This window comes from Rattus norvegicus, chromosome 2, assembly GCF_036323735.1.
Source record: "Rattus norvegicus strain BN/NHsdMcwi chromosome 2, GRCr8, whole genome shotgun sequence".
Classification (NCBI taxonomy): Eukaryota; Metazoa; Chordata; class Mammalia; order Rodentia; family Muridae; genus Rattus; species Rattus norvegicus.
In genome coordinates this window covers 180,194,045-180,207,752 of record NC_086020.1, presented here as the reverse complement: position 1 = coordinate 180,207,752, position 13,708 = coordinate 180,194,045, and the positions used below count along the sequence as shown (strand labels likewise).

The 13,708-nt window shown below is 41.2% G+C and overlaps 1 pseudogene; it reads right to left on the bottom strand.

Moving 5' to 3' along the window:
• Window positions 1–1,085: 1,085 nt before the first annotated feature.
• Pcyt1a-ps3 (phosphate cytidylyltransferase 1A, choline, pseudogene 3) lies at window positions 1,086–13,695 on the bottom strand (annotated as a pseudogene).
• Window positions 13,696–13,708: the final 13 nt, after the last annotated feature.

Genomic DNA, 13,708 nt, shown 5'->3' with positions numbered 1-13,708 from the left:
AAGAATATTCTATGATGAGCAGAGGTTGAGGAGAGTGTTTCAGAGATCCAAGTGTTTCCAGGTGCTTTTGCCTGTATGCTCTGTGGAAGTCTAAGCTCTGAATATGCCAATAAGCCACATGGATCAACAAAATTGGTGAAATGCAAGGTGCAAACATTTACAAAGTATCCTTTTTATAAACTGGGGGCGGTGCTGAGAGGCAGCTGCAGGGTGAGGGACTCACACACAGCAGAACTCAACCTCTACTGCTTTTGCACAAGACTGATTTTATCCCATTCCTCTCTCCAATCACAGTAGCCCTCACAGTGTCCCTTCCTTCACAGGAAGGATGAAGGAAAGAGACTCCCAAATACTGGGCAACAGAATTTCTGAGAAGATAAACACAGTAGAAAAACGGCATTTGATGTTCTGTGGCTGGGTTCCAACCCCATCAGTGTTTTCATGGACCCCATTGGGTCCAACACGAAACTCCTCAGGGAGTAAGAAAAGTTAGGTTCAGATTTTTTCCCTCCCATAGCCATGCTGACACATAGGCCAGCAGGACAGTCAGGGAATCTGGAGCTAATTCAGCTTTGAGATTTTTTTTTAGGGAATTTAAAATTATGATAGTCTTCCCTGATGACACATCAGTATGTCTCCCTGTTTGAAGGATCTGGAAAGCCACTTCGCTTCAGAACAGAAGGCAGGCACTAGTTTTCAGGAAGAAAGGCCAATGGGCATTCCATGTTTCCTCTTTCTGCCCACTCCTCAGGGGCAAAAAATTAGTTGTACTTACTATATTTGAAAGACTACTTTTTAAAAAAAATGACATAAATGACAATTTCCCTATCAAGATTACATGAGCATAAACAGTAAAGCAAAGTTCTGGGGTGGGAAGATGGATACAGAGCAGGCTTCTAAGGTGTGGGCAGCCTCCTTTGTGTAGATGAGAATGTCTCAGGACAAGGGATGTTTTGGTTCCCCCATTCCCAGGTCCTCTTGCCCCATTTGTCTTTTCTTCGTAGATGTCCTTAGGTTTAGTGCTGGAATCACAAAATGGAATTTGACAGAGAGCTTCTGAGGGTGATAGGCACAGGGATGAAAAGTTAGTCCACTTCATCCTCGATGACGTCACAAGTCACAGCCTTGCACCTAGAGAGACTTGCTGAGAGGAAGATGGGGAAGTCTTGCCAGGGAAGGGCCACCGAATGGAGGCAGAGGGGGAGAGCTCATGTGTAGGGCTGCTGCTGGGACTCTGCTTGGGACTGCTGGCCTGCATCATCCCACATTTTCCCTCTTTCAGCATGTACTTCAGTGCTTCTTCCGGACCAAACATTTCCAGGAAACATCCAATGAACTCTCGGGACTTCTCCCACTTCTGCATGAGGTCTGTGCTCTTGCACCTTCTACACAAACTCTTTTGATTTTTCCTCCACATTTTCACTTTCTTCTTTACTTTATCAACTTGTTATTGCAAGTGATATTTCTTCTCGTTGATAAAGGTAACAACTTTGACAGTGTAGTCCCTCTATAGGTTCCGACTTGCATATACACCATACTCACGGACAATGCGGATGATGATGTCTGATCTGGAGATATCTTCTGTCCTCTGCGTGGGAGCAAACATGCCTGCTCCCTTGATGTGCTTATACACATTATCACTCCCTACAGAAGAACAGGGGAAATCGGAAATCGTCGTGTGCAATGAAATCAATACGTTGCTTCGCCAGGAATTCAGGTGTCAGAGTCCAGGGGGCATTCCTCACCACCTCATCCATATAGTCGTAGTGCTGCACTGCGTTATAAAGCTCCTTTTTGTTCGTCACAGTGAAGTCCTTGAAGCTGTGCGTTAGCTCCCACAATTAGATATGTATTAGGGAAAAGGTTCTTTGCCTGCATCAGAGCCCGGGCATGACCAGAGTGAAATAAGTCAAATATCCTATCCACATAAACTCTCACAGGCTGCTCACAAGGAGTTCCCCTGCAGACTTCTTCCACAATTACCCTGACATAGGGCTTACAAAAATCAACTTCAATTTCATCAGAAAAAGGAGCTGGCTGTGGTAAACCAACTGCACAGTGCTGCACTTTGGAAGGAATATCATCTTCCTCTGTCACTCCATTAACGCCAGGTGTCTCTTTCCGCCTCTTCCTCAAATTGGCTTTAGCTGAACTCTGTGCATCCTTCTTCTTCTTCTTCTTCTTCTTCTTCTTCTTCTTCTTCTTCTTCTTCTTCTTCTTCTTCTTCTTCTTCTTTTTTTATTATTAACTTGAGTATTTCTTATTTACATTTCGAATGCTATTCCCTTTTCCCGGTTTCCGGGCAAACATCCCCCTAACCCCCCTCACCTTCTTTATGGGTGTTCCCCTCCCCATCCTCCCCCCATTGCCACCCCCCCAACAATTACGTTCACTGGGGGTTCAGTCTTAGCAGGACCAAGGGCTTCCCCTTCCACTGGTGATCTTACTAGAATATTCATTGCTACCTATGAGGTCAGAGTCCAGGGTCAGTCCATGTATAGTCCTTAGGTAGTGGCTTAGTCCCTGGAAGCTCTGGTTGCTTGGCATTGTTGTTCATAAGGGGTCTCGAGCTCCTTCAAGCTCTTCCAGATCTTCTTTTAACTCAACACCTCTAAGCTCAGGTCTTCGCGGATTCCTTCCCTGCGCCACACCACCGACTAGCAAAGTCAAATACGTTCATGTCCTTTCTTAATACACTAGAAAGGAGAAATAAAGTACACAAGTCAAAGTCTACACTTTAGTACTTTTTCATGCAGATTTGTTCACATATGCGAGGGTACCTGGTTTGTCCAGTGGCTGTTCTTTAGAGAGATGAATCACTATAATATGTTCACTAATCATTGACTGGAGTCCCAAAAAAGCTTTAGGAAATGTTATGCCCTATGTAAAGCAGAGTAACATAAAATAAAACCACATTTTAGAAAAACATTATTTATGGCTTTGTATCAGTTGCATATCTATATTTCAAGGAACAAATGAATTTACTACTTTTTGAAGTTTATTGCTATTTTTCTTCCTGTAACATGTAGTGATGATACTCCTATTTCTACACTGTGGAACACTTACACACACACACACACTCACACACACACACACACACACACACACACACACACACACACACACACACACACACACACAGAGGCTAAAACCTGATTCCAGACAGACCTTGCTTGCCCTCTGCTGGTTGTTTAAAGTATTGCACCAATCTTTCACAGGATAGTCTTTAAAACCAGTTTCCTCTCTTTGTCTTTCTCTCTGTCTCTCCTCTCTTGCAGTCTTGCAGGGCAGGAAGCCTTGTGATTGATAGGTTATTTTCAAACCAGAGTTTTAGTTGTTAAGTATTTACACCACAATGACAGCATAGCATGCACTGTGTTTTATACACAAATAGAAAGCCAAGGATAGGGCTGGAGAGATGGCTCAGTGGTTGGGAGCGCCCGACTGCTCTTCCAGAGGTCATGAGTTCAATTCCCAGCAACCACATGGTGGCTCACAACCATCTGTAGGGAGATCTGATGCCCTCTTCTGGTGTGTCTGAGGACAGCTACAGTGTGCTTAGATAGAATAAATGAATAAATCTAAAAAAAAAAAAAAAAGAAAGAAAGCCAAGGATATGTTTTGGTAGAGGAGCAGTATGGTGAGAGTAGGAAGGGTACCTTAGTGGGGCCCATGCTGAGGCAGATATTCCCCCTGAAGTACCACTCATATGACAGATTTGGTATGAAAAAGAGTTATTTAGGGCATGGGAAGTGGAGTTGGGAAGGGAGTAGAGTCTCACACACACACACACACACACACACACACACAGAAAGGGAGGGAAAGAGGGAGGGAGAGAGAGAGAGAGAGGAGAGAGAGAGAGAGAGAGAGAGAGAGAGAGAGAGAGAGAGACTAGGAACACATGGAGAGAGAGTGGGGAAGGAGAAGGAGAGAAAGGGAGGTAAGGGGCAGAGAGCAAGAGAGTAAGAGAGGGGGTGGACAACCCCTTTTATAAGTAAGCCAAGTATACCTGGCTGTTGAAAGGTAATTGTGGGGTGTAGGCTAAAATGAATGTTAATATTACTTCATTTTGGCTTAATTTAAAAAAACAAAAGCCTAGAAAGAAGTGATTGTGAAGCAGGAATGGGGTCATCATGATCTTTAGCTATTTTGACTTGGGGCAATGTGTCTCTGGGATGAAAATGAGTATGGGGATGGTCTAGTCTTTAGAAGAGTTGGCTATTTCCTTTCTGTTCAGGGTCTGTGGAACCATTTGTGGAGAGGGATTGCAGCATCTGTGGGTTGCTTCTCTGAAGCTGTCCTGGATGTAGATTTTGAATAAATCACTGGACTTGGCAAGATGGTAAAACACACACACACACACACACACACACACACACACACACAAACACACACACACATTAGAGGTAAAGAATAAATTTAAATACATTTGGGAGAAAATAATTTCTTTAGTTGCTTCTTGAACATTCCATATTCCTAGGTTGAGAATTCTTTGTTTAGCTCTGTACCCAATTTTTAATAGGATTATTTGGTTTTCTGGAGTCTAACTTCTTGAGTTCTTTGTATATATTGGATATTAGCCCTCTATTAGATGTAGGAATGATAAAGATCTTTTCCTAATCTATTGGTTGACGTTTTGTCCTAATGACAGTGCCCTTTGTCTTACAGAATCTTTGCAATTTTATGAGGTCCCATTTGTCAAATGTTGATTTTAGAGCATAAGGCATTGGTGTTCTGTTCAGGAAATGTTCCCTGGGCCTATGTGTTCAGGGCTCTATCCACTCTCTCTTCTATTAGTTTGAGTGTATGTGGCAGTCTTTGATTCACTCGGACTTGAGCTTTGTACAAGGAGATAAGAATGGGTCAATTTGCATTCTTCTACATGCTGACCTCCAGTTGAAATAGTTCAACTATTTGTTGAAAATGCTGTCTATTTTCCATTGCATGGTTTTAGCTCCTTTGTCAATGATCACGTGACCATAGGTATGTGGATTCATTTCTGGGTCTTCAATTCTATTCCATTGATCTATCTCCCTGTCTCTGTACCAATACTATTCAGTTTTTTTCCCACTATTGCTATACAATACAGCTTGAGGTCAGGAATGATGATTCCCCAGAGGTTCTTTTATTGTTGAGGATAGTTTTGCTAGCCTGTTTTTTTTAATCCCAAATGAATTTGCAAATGCTCTTTTTAACTCTATGAAGAATTGAGTTGGAATTTTGATGGGGATTACATTGAATCTGTAGATTGCTTTTGGAAAGGTGGCCATTTTTACAATATTAATCCTACCAATCCAGGCACATTGGAGGTCTTTCCATTTTCTGAGATCTTCTATTTCTTTCTTCAGAGACTTGAAGTTCTTGTCATAAAGATCCTTCACTTGCTTGGTTAGAGTCACACCTATGTATGGATTGAGCATGGGACTCCAATGGAGGAGTTAGAGAAATGGATGGAGTCTATTTGGTCCATGAGATAAAGATTTGAATGGGTATCCTGGAGCTTATAAGTTTATAAAAGAGAAAAGTTTGTTAATAGCATGAACAGTTTCAGCATGAACTGAAGAGACTGAAAGGGTTTGCAACACCATAGGAAGAACAACAATATCAACCAACAAGACACTCCCCACCCCCACCGAACTCATGGGGACTAAACCACCAACCAGGAAGTACACATGTAGGGACACATGGATCCAACTCAGAATACCCAATAAATGATCCATAGACCATATGAAACTCAAGAAAGAGAAAGACCAAAATGTAGATGCTTCAGTCAATCTTAGGAAGGAGAACAAAATACTCACAGGAGGAAATACAGGGACAAAGAGTGGAGCAGGGACTGAGGAAAAGGTCATCCAGAGACTGCCACACCTTGGGATCCATCCCATATGCAGCCACCAAACCCAGTCACTATTGCTAATGCCAAGAAGTGCTTGCTGACAGGATCCTGATATGGATATGCCGGAGCCTTACTGATACAGATGCGAATGCTTGCAGCTAAACATTGGCTTGAGAATGGGGACCCCAATGGAGGAGTTAAAGAAAGGACTGAAGGGGTTGAAGGGGTTTGTAACCCCATAGGGAGAAGAACAATGTCAATCAACCAGAATCCCCTAGAGCTTCCAGGGACTAAACCACCAACCAGTGAATATACATGGAGGGACCCATGGCTCCAGCCACATATATAGCAGAGGATGGCATTGTCTGGCATCAATAGGAGAAGTCCTTGGTTCTGTGAACACTCATTTCCCCAGTGTAGGGGACTGCCAAGGTGTTGAAGTGGGAGTGGGTGAGTTGGAGTGGGAGCATCTTCATAGTAGCAACAGGAGATGGGAGACATGGGAAAAGGTATAAAATTTGAAATATAAATACATAAAATATCCAATAAAAATAAATAAACTTTTTTCTTAGGTATATATTTGACACCCTTAGTTCTTGGTGGCTGGGGTGAGGAGAGTCCCAATATTAGGGAACAGGAGAGGAATCTCACCCTCTGGAATAGGTATCAGGTAGAAACAGGTTACTGATTGGCATGTGTACTTATCTGGATGGAGCCTATTTGATACAGGAGAGATAGATTTGAGCGGGTTTTCTGTCATCTTAACTGTTAACAAATCAACTAATGAGCTAATAAAGTGGTGTAGTACCTAAATGTAAGGAGCTAGAGGTCTACTTTCTAGCTGTCAAACTTCCTTTAGCAGTCAATGTAGTCAGAAATCTAGGAAGACTGAATTATAGTCTAGATGTCATTAATTAAAATGACTGAGACCACTACCTAAACAGTTCCCAGGTCCCTGTAGTCTTCATTGCGACTTGGGCAGTATCAGTCTGGCTGTGAGGCCCAGAAGATAAGTAGTTTTTCCTGTGGAGTAGGAATGTGGGAGAAAATAACTCACCTTGATTTAGGCATCATAGACATTTAACTCTCTGGCTATCTTCTGTTTATCCACAGTTTAGGCCAAGCCCTGGAAGCAGGCAAGGCAATGGAGCAGTGTTTTTCATTGGTTATCTGACCACAATCCAGCTAGAATCTTTGCAGAAACCTTGGGTGGTAAACTGTCAGGATTTGAGAGTCTCTGTCTATTATAATAAGCTTAAACATTTACTATTGTATTTAGCAGACTTCTGATAAGATTGAGAGCCATTATCTATTAAGCATATCTGAGTTAGACAACATGTGTTTATTTGTCCTAGAATGTATCTATTAAAAAAGAGACTATATTATAATTTAATGGCAGTAGCAAAAAAAAGGGTAAATGTATATTTAAGGCAGTGATCCTTAGCTTATGGCAATGATCTGAGTTAGGCAATCTGTGTTTGTTATGTCTTAGAACAGAACTGAAGAAGCATGACAGAGACAAAAGGTGATTCTAAGTGGTGCAGTATGAAGGACTCAGAGTAGCCCGAGGATGAGCATACAGCTTGGGGACAGAGCTGAGGCTGTCAGCAGGGCCAGGGAACTGGGAAGTCATTCCTGCCAGTCTCAGAGATCCAGCCCCTGATGTCAGGAGTTTTTCTCAAAGTCAATAACAAGTCTCATAGCAGTGTTGGCAAGAAGCTTCAATGGCTGACCCTGGGAGACAGGAGGAGGAGGTAGGAATGTAGGGGCCAGGTCTCTGAGGCAAGGAAAAGCTGCAGTCCATGGCTCTGTGGTTTCAAGAGAGTGAGGGTCAGATCAAAAGGGTCCTGCTAAGACTGAACCCCCAGTGAACTAGACTGGTGGGGGGAGGCGGCAATGGGGGGAGGGTTGGGAGGGGAACACCCATAAGGAAGGGGAGGGGGGAGGGGGATGTTTGCCCGGATACCGGGAAAGGGAATAACACTCGAAATGTATATAAGAAATACTCAAGTTAATAAAAAAATAAAATAAAAAATTTTTACAATTAATTAATAAAAAGTGTGCTGCAGAGTCAGAGGGCAGGGAACTGGGATCAGAGAGCAAGCAAAGGGAACATCGGAGTGGGGAGAGGAAAAGCCCACTGGCAAATTGTAAAAGTGCCTTTAAACAGCCATATAGAGTTATTCGTTTGTGGGTTATTGGGCCAAATTTAGCTTGTGAATTAGGCCTGGAGAGGTTTCTGTGAAGACATCCCCTTCTGGGTAAGAGTAGGAGCTAGCAACTTGCCCGTGCTGTTCAAGTGTCCCGAAGACAAATGCAGTAGCTAGAAACAACAGCCAAGCCAGATCGCCAGGCCATCAAGTGGTGAACTTGGGGCTGAGTTCAGGGGCAGTGCCCTGAGCAATGGCAGAGTAAAGGTTCAGCCAGGCCTGGGGTTTCACAGCAGTGAGAAAAGGAATCAACTCAGAGAAGAGAGAAAGGTCTCACCCAAGGGAAAATATCCTAGAATGAAGGATCAGTGAGAAGATCAGTCATAAAGACTGTGAATGCCTCCATCCTCAAGAACTTTAGGGTGGTTGCTGTCCCATGGAACCATGGGACATTTACCCTGATCTGTGGAGTTGGGGGAGGGGGACTTACCAGTTTGCCAGTATTTGGAAGGGTAGGTCTAGCAAGTGATCCGATATGACTGGAATGTGGCAGATGTAAACCTGTGAGTTTCAAATCGAAGTCTCATAGCACCAATGACATGTTCTATAAAAAAGAAAGCCAGGATATGTTTTATGGAGTGAGTTAATAGCATGTTCCTGGATCACTTAGTGACATTGGGAGTACAAAATAGCACAGACAAAAAAATGGACATTGACTTGGAACTGAGATTCTATGCAGAGGGAACCTCAGCTCCATGCAGGGATGTATTGAGAGTTATCTAGACATAGCCTTTTTTGAGCATATGTTCTTTTAAGAAAATATTGAGATGCAAAACAAATTATTTTGCTAAATCCATCACTGTGAGAAATAATGGACTTTTCTCAGCAACTGTATTAAAGGTACAGATGATAATATTCAAGTTCAGTGAGGTTAATCTATACAAAGTTAGCGATTCTATGTTCTCATTTTTTAATTGTTGATTATCAATAGTCATCACGTTAACTTTAAATCAAACCAGTAACAGTAGAATACAGGGGTGCAGGGTAAGGGTGAGTAGGGGAAAAAGCCCTTCTTTGGAGGCCAGTTTTGATGTGAAAAGGCAGCTCTCAGACAAAGACCCCCAGCAGAGACTTCCCAGTTTTTGGCTGAGTTGATAGAGGGTGAGAGGAGCAAGCTTCAAGCAGTTTTCACCAGAGGGCTTCCTGTTGTCTATTTCTATTGTGAAATTAGTCAACTTTCTCAAGCTATGAAGCAACTAACAGAAGCTTGAGAAATGATCATATACTATAACTAAGATACACTCTGAAGATACAAATGTGGTGGATGTCATACCACAGGTGCTAGCCCTTCAAGAGTTCAAGCTCTAGTGGTAGGCCAACAGATAAAGGAATGACACCATTTGACAAATGCTTATTTGTCACCTAGGGGCTAAGAGAACATCTTAGAGCACATTAAGACTGAATTCCAAGTTCCCTAAAACTCTCAAACTGATGACTGAGAGACATGAGGCAACATCCCAGTCCATCAGGAAAAGCAAGAGTTCTCAGGGTCCTTAATTAGGGATCTCTATCCTGAGGATGAAGGGTGGATGGTGTCCTTTATGATGCAGCTATCCATCAAAGCTCATTCAGAGGCAGTGACCTATGAGGTCTTCTATATCCAGAAAATATGTGACACAGGCTGAGTCAGAGGAGAACAAAGACAAAGAAGGGAGTGTGTGCTGAAAATGAGGGCTCAGAGAAGATTGTGAAGAGCCTGCTACACCAACCCAAGTTCTGATTTCATTCTCTGATGCTTGTGTTATAGCTTGTTAGTTTTGTGCAATTTGTTTCATGGTTTGTTTGATATTCTTTTTTATTGCTTTTTAAAAAAGAAATTGCTGCATAGATAATGTGAAAAACTGATAACGTAATAAACATAATGGGAACATAACTCTGGCCACAGCCCAGGAAATAAGTCAGAGGCTACAGTCAGGAGTGATTTCTAAGCTCAAAATCCTAAGGCTTGCAACTAGCAGATGTGAACCTTGGTCAATGTGTATTGATGCCTGTTATGTTCTCAGTTGCTCTTTATCACTTGATCTACATTGTCTCATCCACTATTCAGAGTGGTCTTCTAGGTGAAGAACCTGTACATTTCATTCTGTAGATCTGGAAACAGAAGCTTAGATTTGCTCCCAGTTTCATTTGGATCCAGATGGCTGCTGAACCAGCAACACTGCAGCTTCCTAACTTTCAGTGTGGATGAAGAAGAGAGAAAGAGTACTATGGAATTTTCTAGCTTAGATAAGGTTTCTGGAGGAAAAAGAAAACATGCTTATTGTTATTATTGTAAGAGCTGGAAATTTCTATTGCAAAATCCATTGTATAAAGAGACTTGGCACTGAAAGACGGATCTTGGTTGAAATCACAGAATAAAGCATTGCCAGTCCAGGTAAAACTGTGACTATGGGTAAAATAATCTGTAGAATTGTAGAAGAGAAACAGAAAAGAACAGAGAATTTTGATATTACATATAGCCAGAAGAAAGACACTGTAGAAGAACTTGATAAAAGGTAGTCACGGAAGCAAGGGGAACAGCATGTTCTTCTCTAGGGCTCACTGGCTCAGCTAAGAAAAACTTAGTATTGTTGGTGACCTTGTATTTCTGGATTAATAAAATCAACAGAATTATGGAGAAATGTCTCAGCAGATTCGAACACAAGCATGAAGACCTGAGTTCAAATCTCCAATTCTTTTGGAGAAGACAAGGGTATGCTTTTACCTGTAACACCAATGCTATGGACTACAGAGGCAGGTGCATAAGTAGGACTCCAGGTTCATGGAGAGACCCCCATTTCAGAGAAGTAAGGTGCAGAGTGATAAAACAGGGCACTTGATATCCTCCTTTGGCTACCATATGCACATATTTGTTCACTCATGCAAATACCACAAACATAAACACATTTACACACATAAAACCACATAAATGTTGTCAGGCTGATGGTGCTTCTCTACTACTCTCTGGATAAAAATATCACTGAAAACATCAACATTGAAGTCTAGAGCTATTTCCGAGGAGAACCACTCTTCCTTCAGATTTCCCCTCATGCAAGAGCATTCAGTTTTGTGCTTAGGTGTCATTTGAAGTCAAAGTGGGAAATGATTCTGTACTTACAGTTTCATAATGTCTTGATACATGAGACAGAAATGGTCTGTCCCTGAAACCCAATTCCTGAAGCCATGACAATCACTGATCACACATCTAAGCTGGCCTGTGTGAATCAAACCCTGAAAGTAAAGTCGTATCACAGGCTATGAGGCTAATGGTATGCTTTGCTGTATACCAGTCATGAAAAATCAAAAATTGAAAGTAAAAGCAGTATAATTTATAACAATGACAAAATCAGTAAGATCCTTGAGTACAAATTAAACATGTATAAAATTTATTTCAGACTATGACAGAACTAATTAATTAAAAAATAATCTCATAGAGTGATAGTTTAGATTCATAAATTAAAAGGCTCTAAGGTATCAGTCCTCCCAACTTGATTTTTAGGTTTGAGGCAAACCCAATCAGGATCAGAAAGCTTGAGAAATGGATTTTAAACTATATATGGAGAAGCAAAAGACCTAGAAAAGACAATGTAATACTTCAGGAGGAAAAAAAAACTAGGTTTAATTATTAACATTGTTTAATTTTGAAACATGTTAGAAAGCTACAGTAATCAAAACTGTGTGGTATGGGTGAAAGAAGAGACATGTAGCCCATTATACCACAGGCAAAGCCAGACTGTCCTAAGAAAGAAAAAAGCAATTCAAATAAGAAAAGATAGTAGTCCTTTAAAAAATTTGTGTCGGAATCATGAGATGCTTTATACACAAAATATGAGCCTAGACATATGCACATTTTCCATAAATTAAAAATGAATCATAGCTTTGAATACTAAATAAAGTCTTTTTAGGAAAAAAAAAACAAGAGAGAATCTAGGTGCCCCTGCTGAGAATGGTAACAAGCTCTGAGATACAGGACCAAAAACCAAAACACATAAACACTGGCCAGTTGAACTTAATTGAAATTTATGATTTTACACCATAAATTATGTTTTAGAGATGAAACGCTAAGAGACTGGGAGAAAAGCTTTGTGTAATATTTATTTAATAAATGTCCAACATATAAAATATGTAAATAGCTCTTAGAGATCAATGATAAGTGCTATTCCCTGTTGCTGTAAAAATTATAAAAAGGCTGTCTTTTATCCCGCACTAGATCCAGCACTGCAGTACCCCAAGATATCTGATAGATACCTTAATCTCAGTCAGCAAAGCCTCATACCTGCTTTGCTCCATCCCATATAACACTGCCGATGGCCTTTCTCTGAGTCTGGCAATAATCTCTCTACCCATCCAGTTCCCATAGCAGGCTGCCACCAGGCCAGAAATATACATCTCAATTCCCTGGTGGCTTACTGTTACAGCCGCCACATACTCTCTTAAACTTAATTTGCCACAAGAAAGTACACACAACACAATAACCTCTGATCCAATTGGTAAGATATAATTGCCTACCTAAACATACAAAGCCCTATACACATCCATCCATTAAGAACATTCATAACAACCTGTAAAAGTGCAGAGTGTAATTTTAACATTGGGCTCCATGTTCTCTTGGTGGTTTCTATTCCTGTTTACTTCCTTTCCAGTCTCTTCCTCTTCCTTCAAACTTTTCTCCCGCCCACCCTTCTTTCTTGTCCAATGACAGGCCTCGTTCTATCTTGTACCTGCCTTCACCTGTATGACATCCTACAATCTCCCTAGCTCTGGTGCCAAGAGGTTTGTTCAGCTCTCAACTTTGGTCAAGAAGGTTCTTATTACAGAGGATCTAGTTAATGTAGGAGATCAAAAGTGTTCAACATCATGAGAACAATTGACTATGGGTGCCCAGTCACATAGAGAACATTTATAACAGCAGCCCAAGGCTCAAGGTACATCAAATAAGAAGGGGCAGCAAGAATATAGGAGCCAGAAGATAAGGAGTGCTGCAGTGAGAAGCTAACCCCTAACATGACATGACATGACTTTTTGAAGTCATCGCGGCTGTGCTTACCTGTACAAGACCTGCAAAACACAAGCCAGTTAAAATTTCCAGTATAAGTAAGGGGGGGGGGGAATCTCAATGCATTCTTAGCTGAGGAGCTATTGACAGTTGATGGAAGTTGAGGGAAGAACTATTTCCTTTAGGGCAGGTAGCCATTAGTAGGTTGCCCATGTCTCAGTGGATGACTCCACATCCATTCACATATAAGCTGCAAAATTAGTACTCAGTGAATTCTGTAAAAGAGTAGAAAGTGTGGAATTAAGATGGGAGTATGTTGAGAGGACCCACAGGGAATTGGAGGAATAGAATGTGTGTGAGTATGAGCAAACTACATGGTATAAATGTGAGAGATTTACAAAGAATAAAATAAAAAATGTCACTAAAAAAAGTAAACAATCTAAGTAGAAAATTTATAAAATATCTAAAAACATATTTCATATACACACATGAGCACATGTAGTACAACCAGTTTAAGCTTATCTCTGACTAGCTTACATGTAAATGAGACTCAGACTTTGGTTATTTTATTTGGTTTTGACAATTACTGGTGGGTACTCCCTAATCTACTTTTCTAACTTCTGACGTAACTCCTCAGTGGCATTTCCCAAATACTTGCTGTTTCTCTGGCCCATGGTCTCATGACAC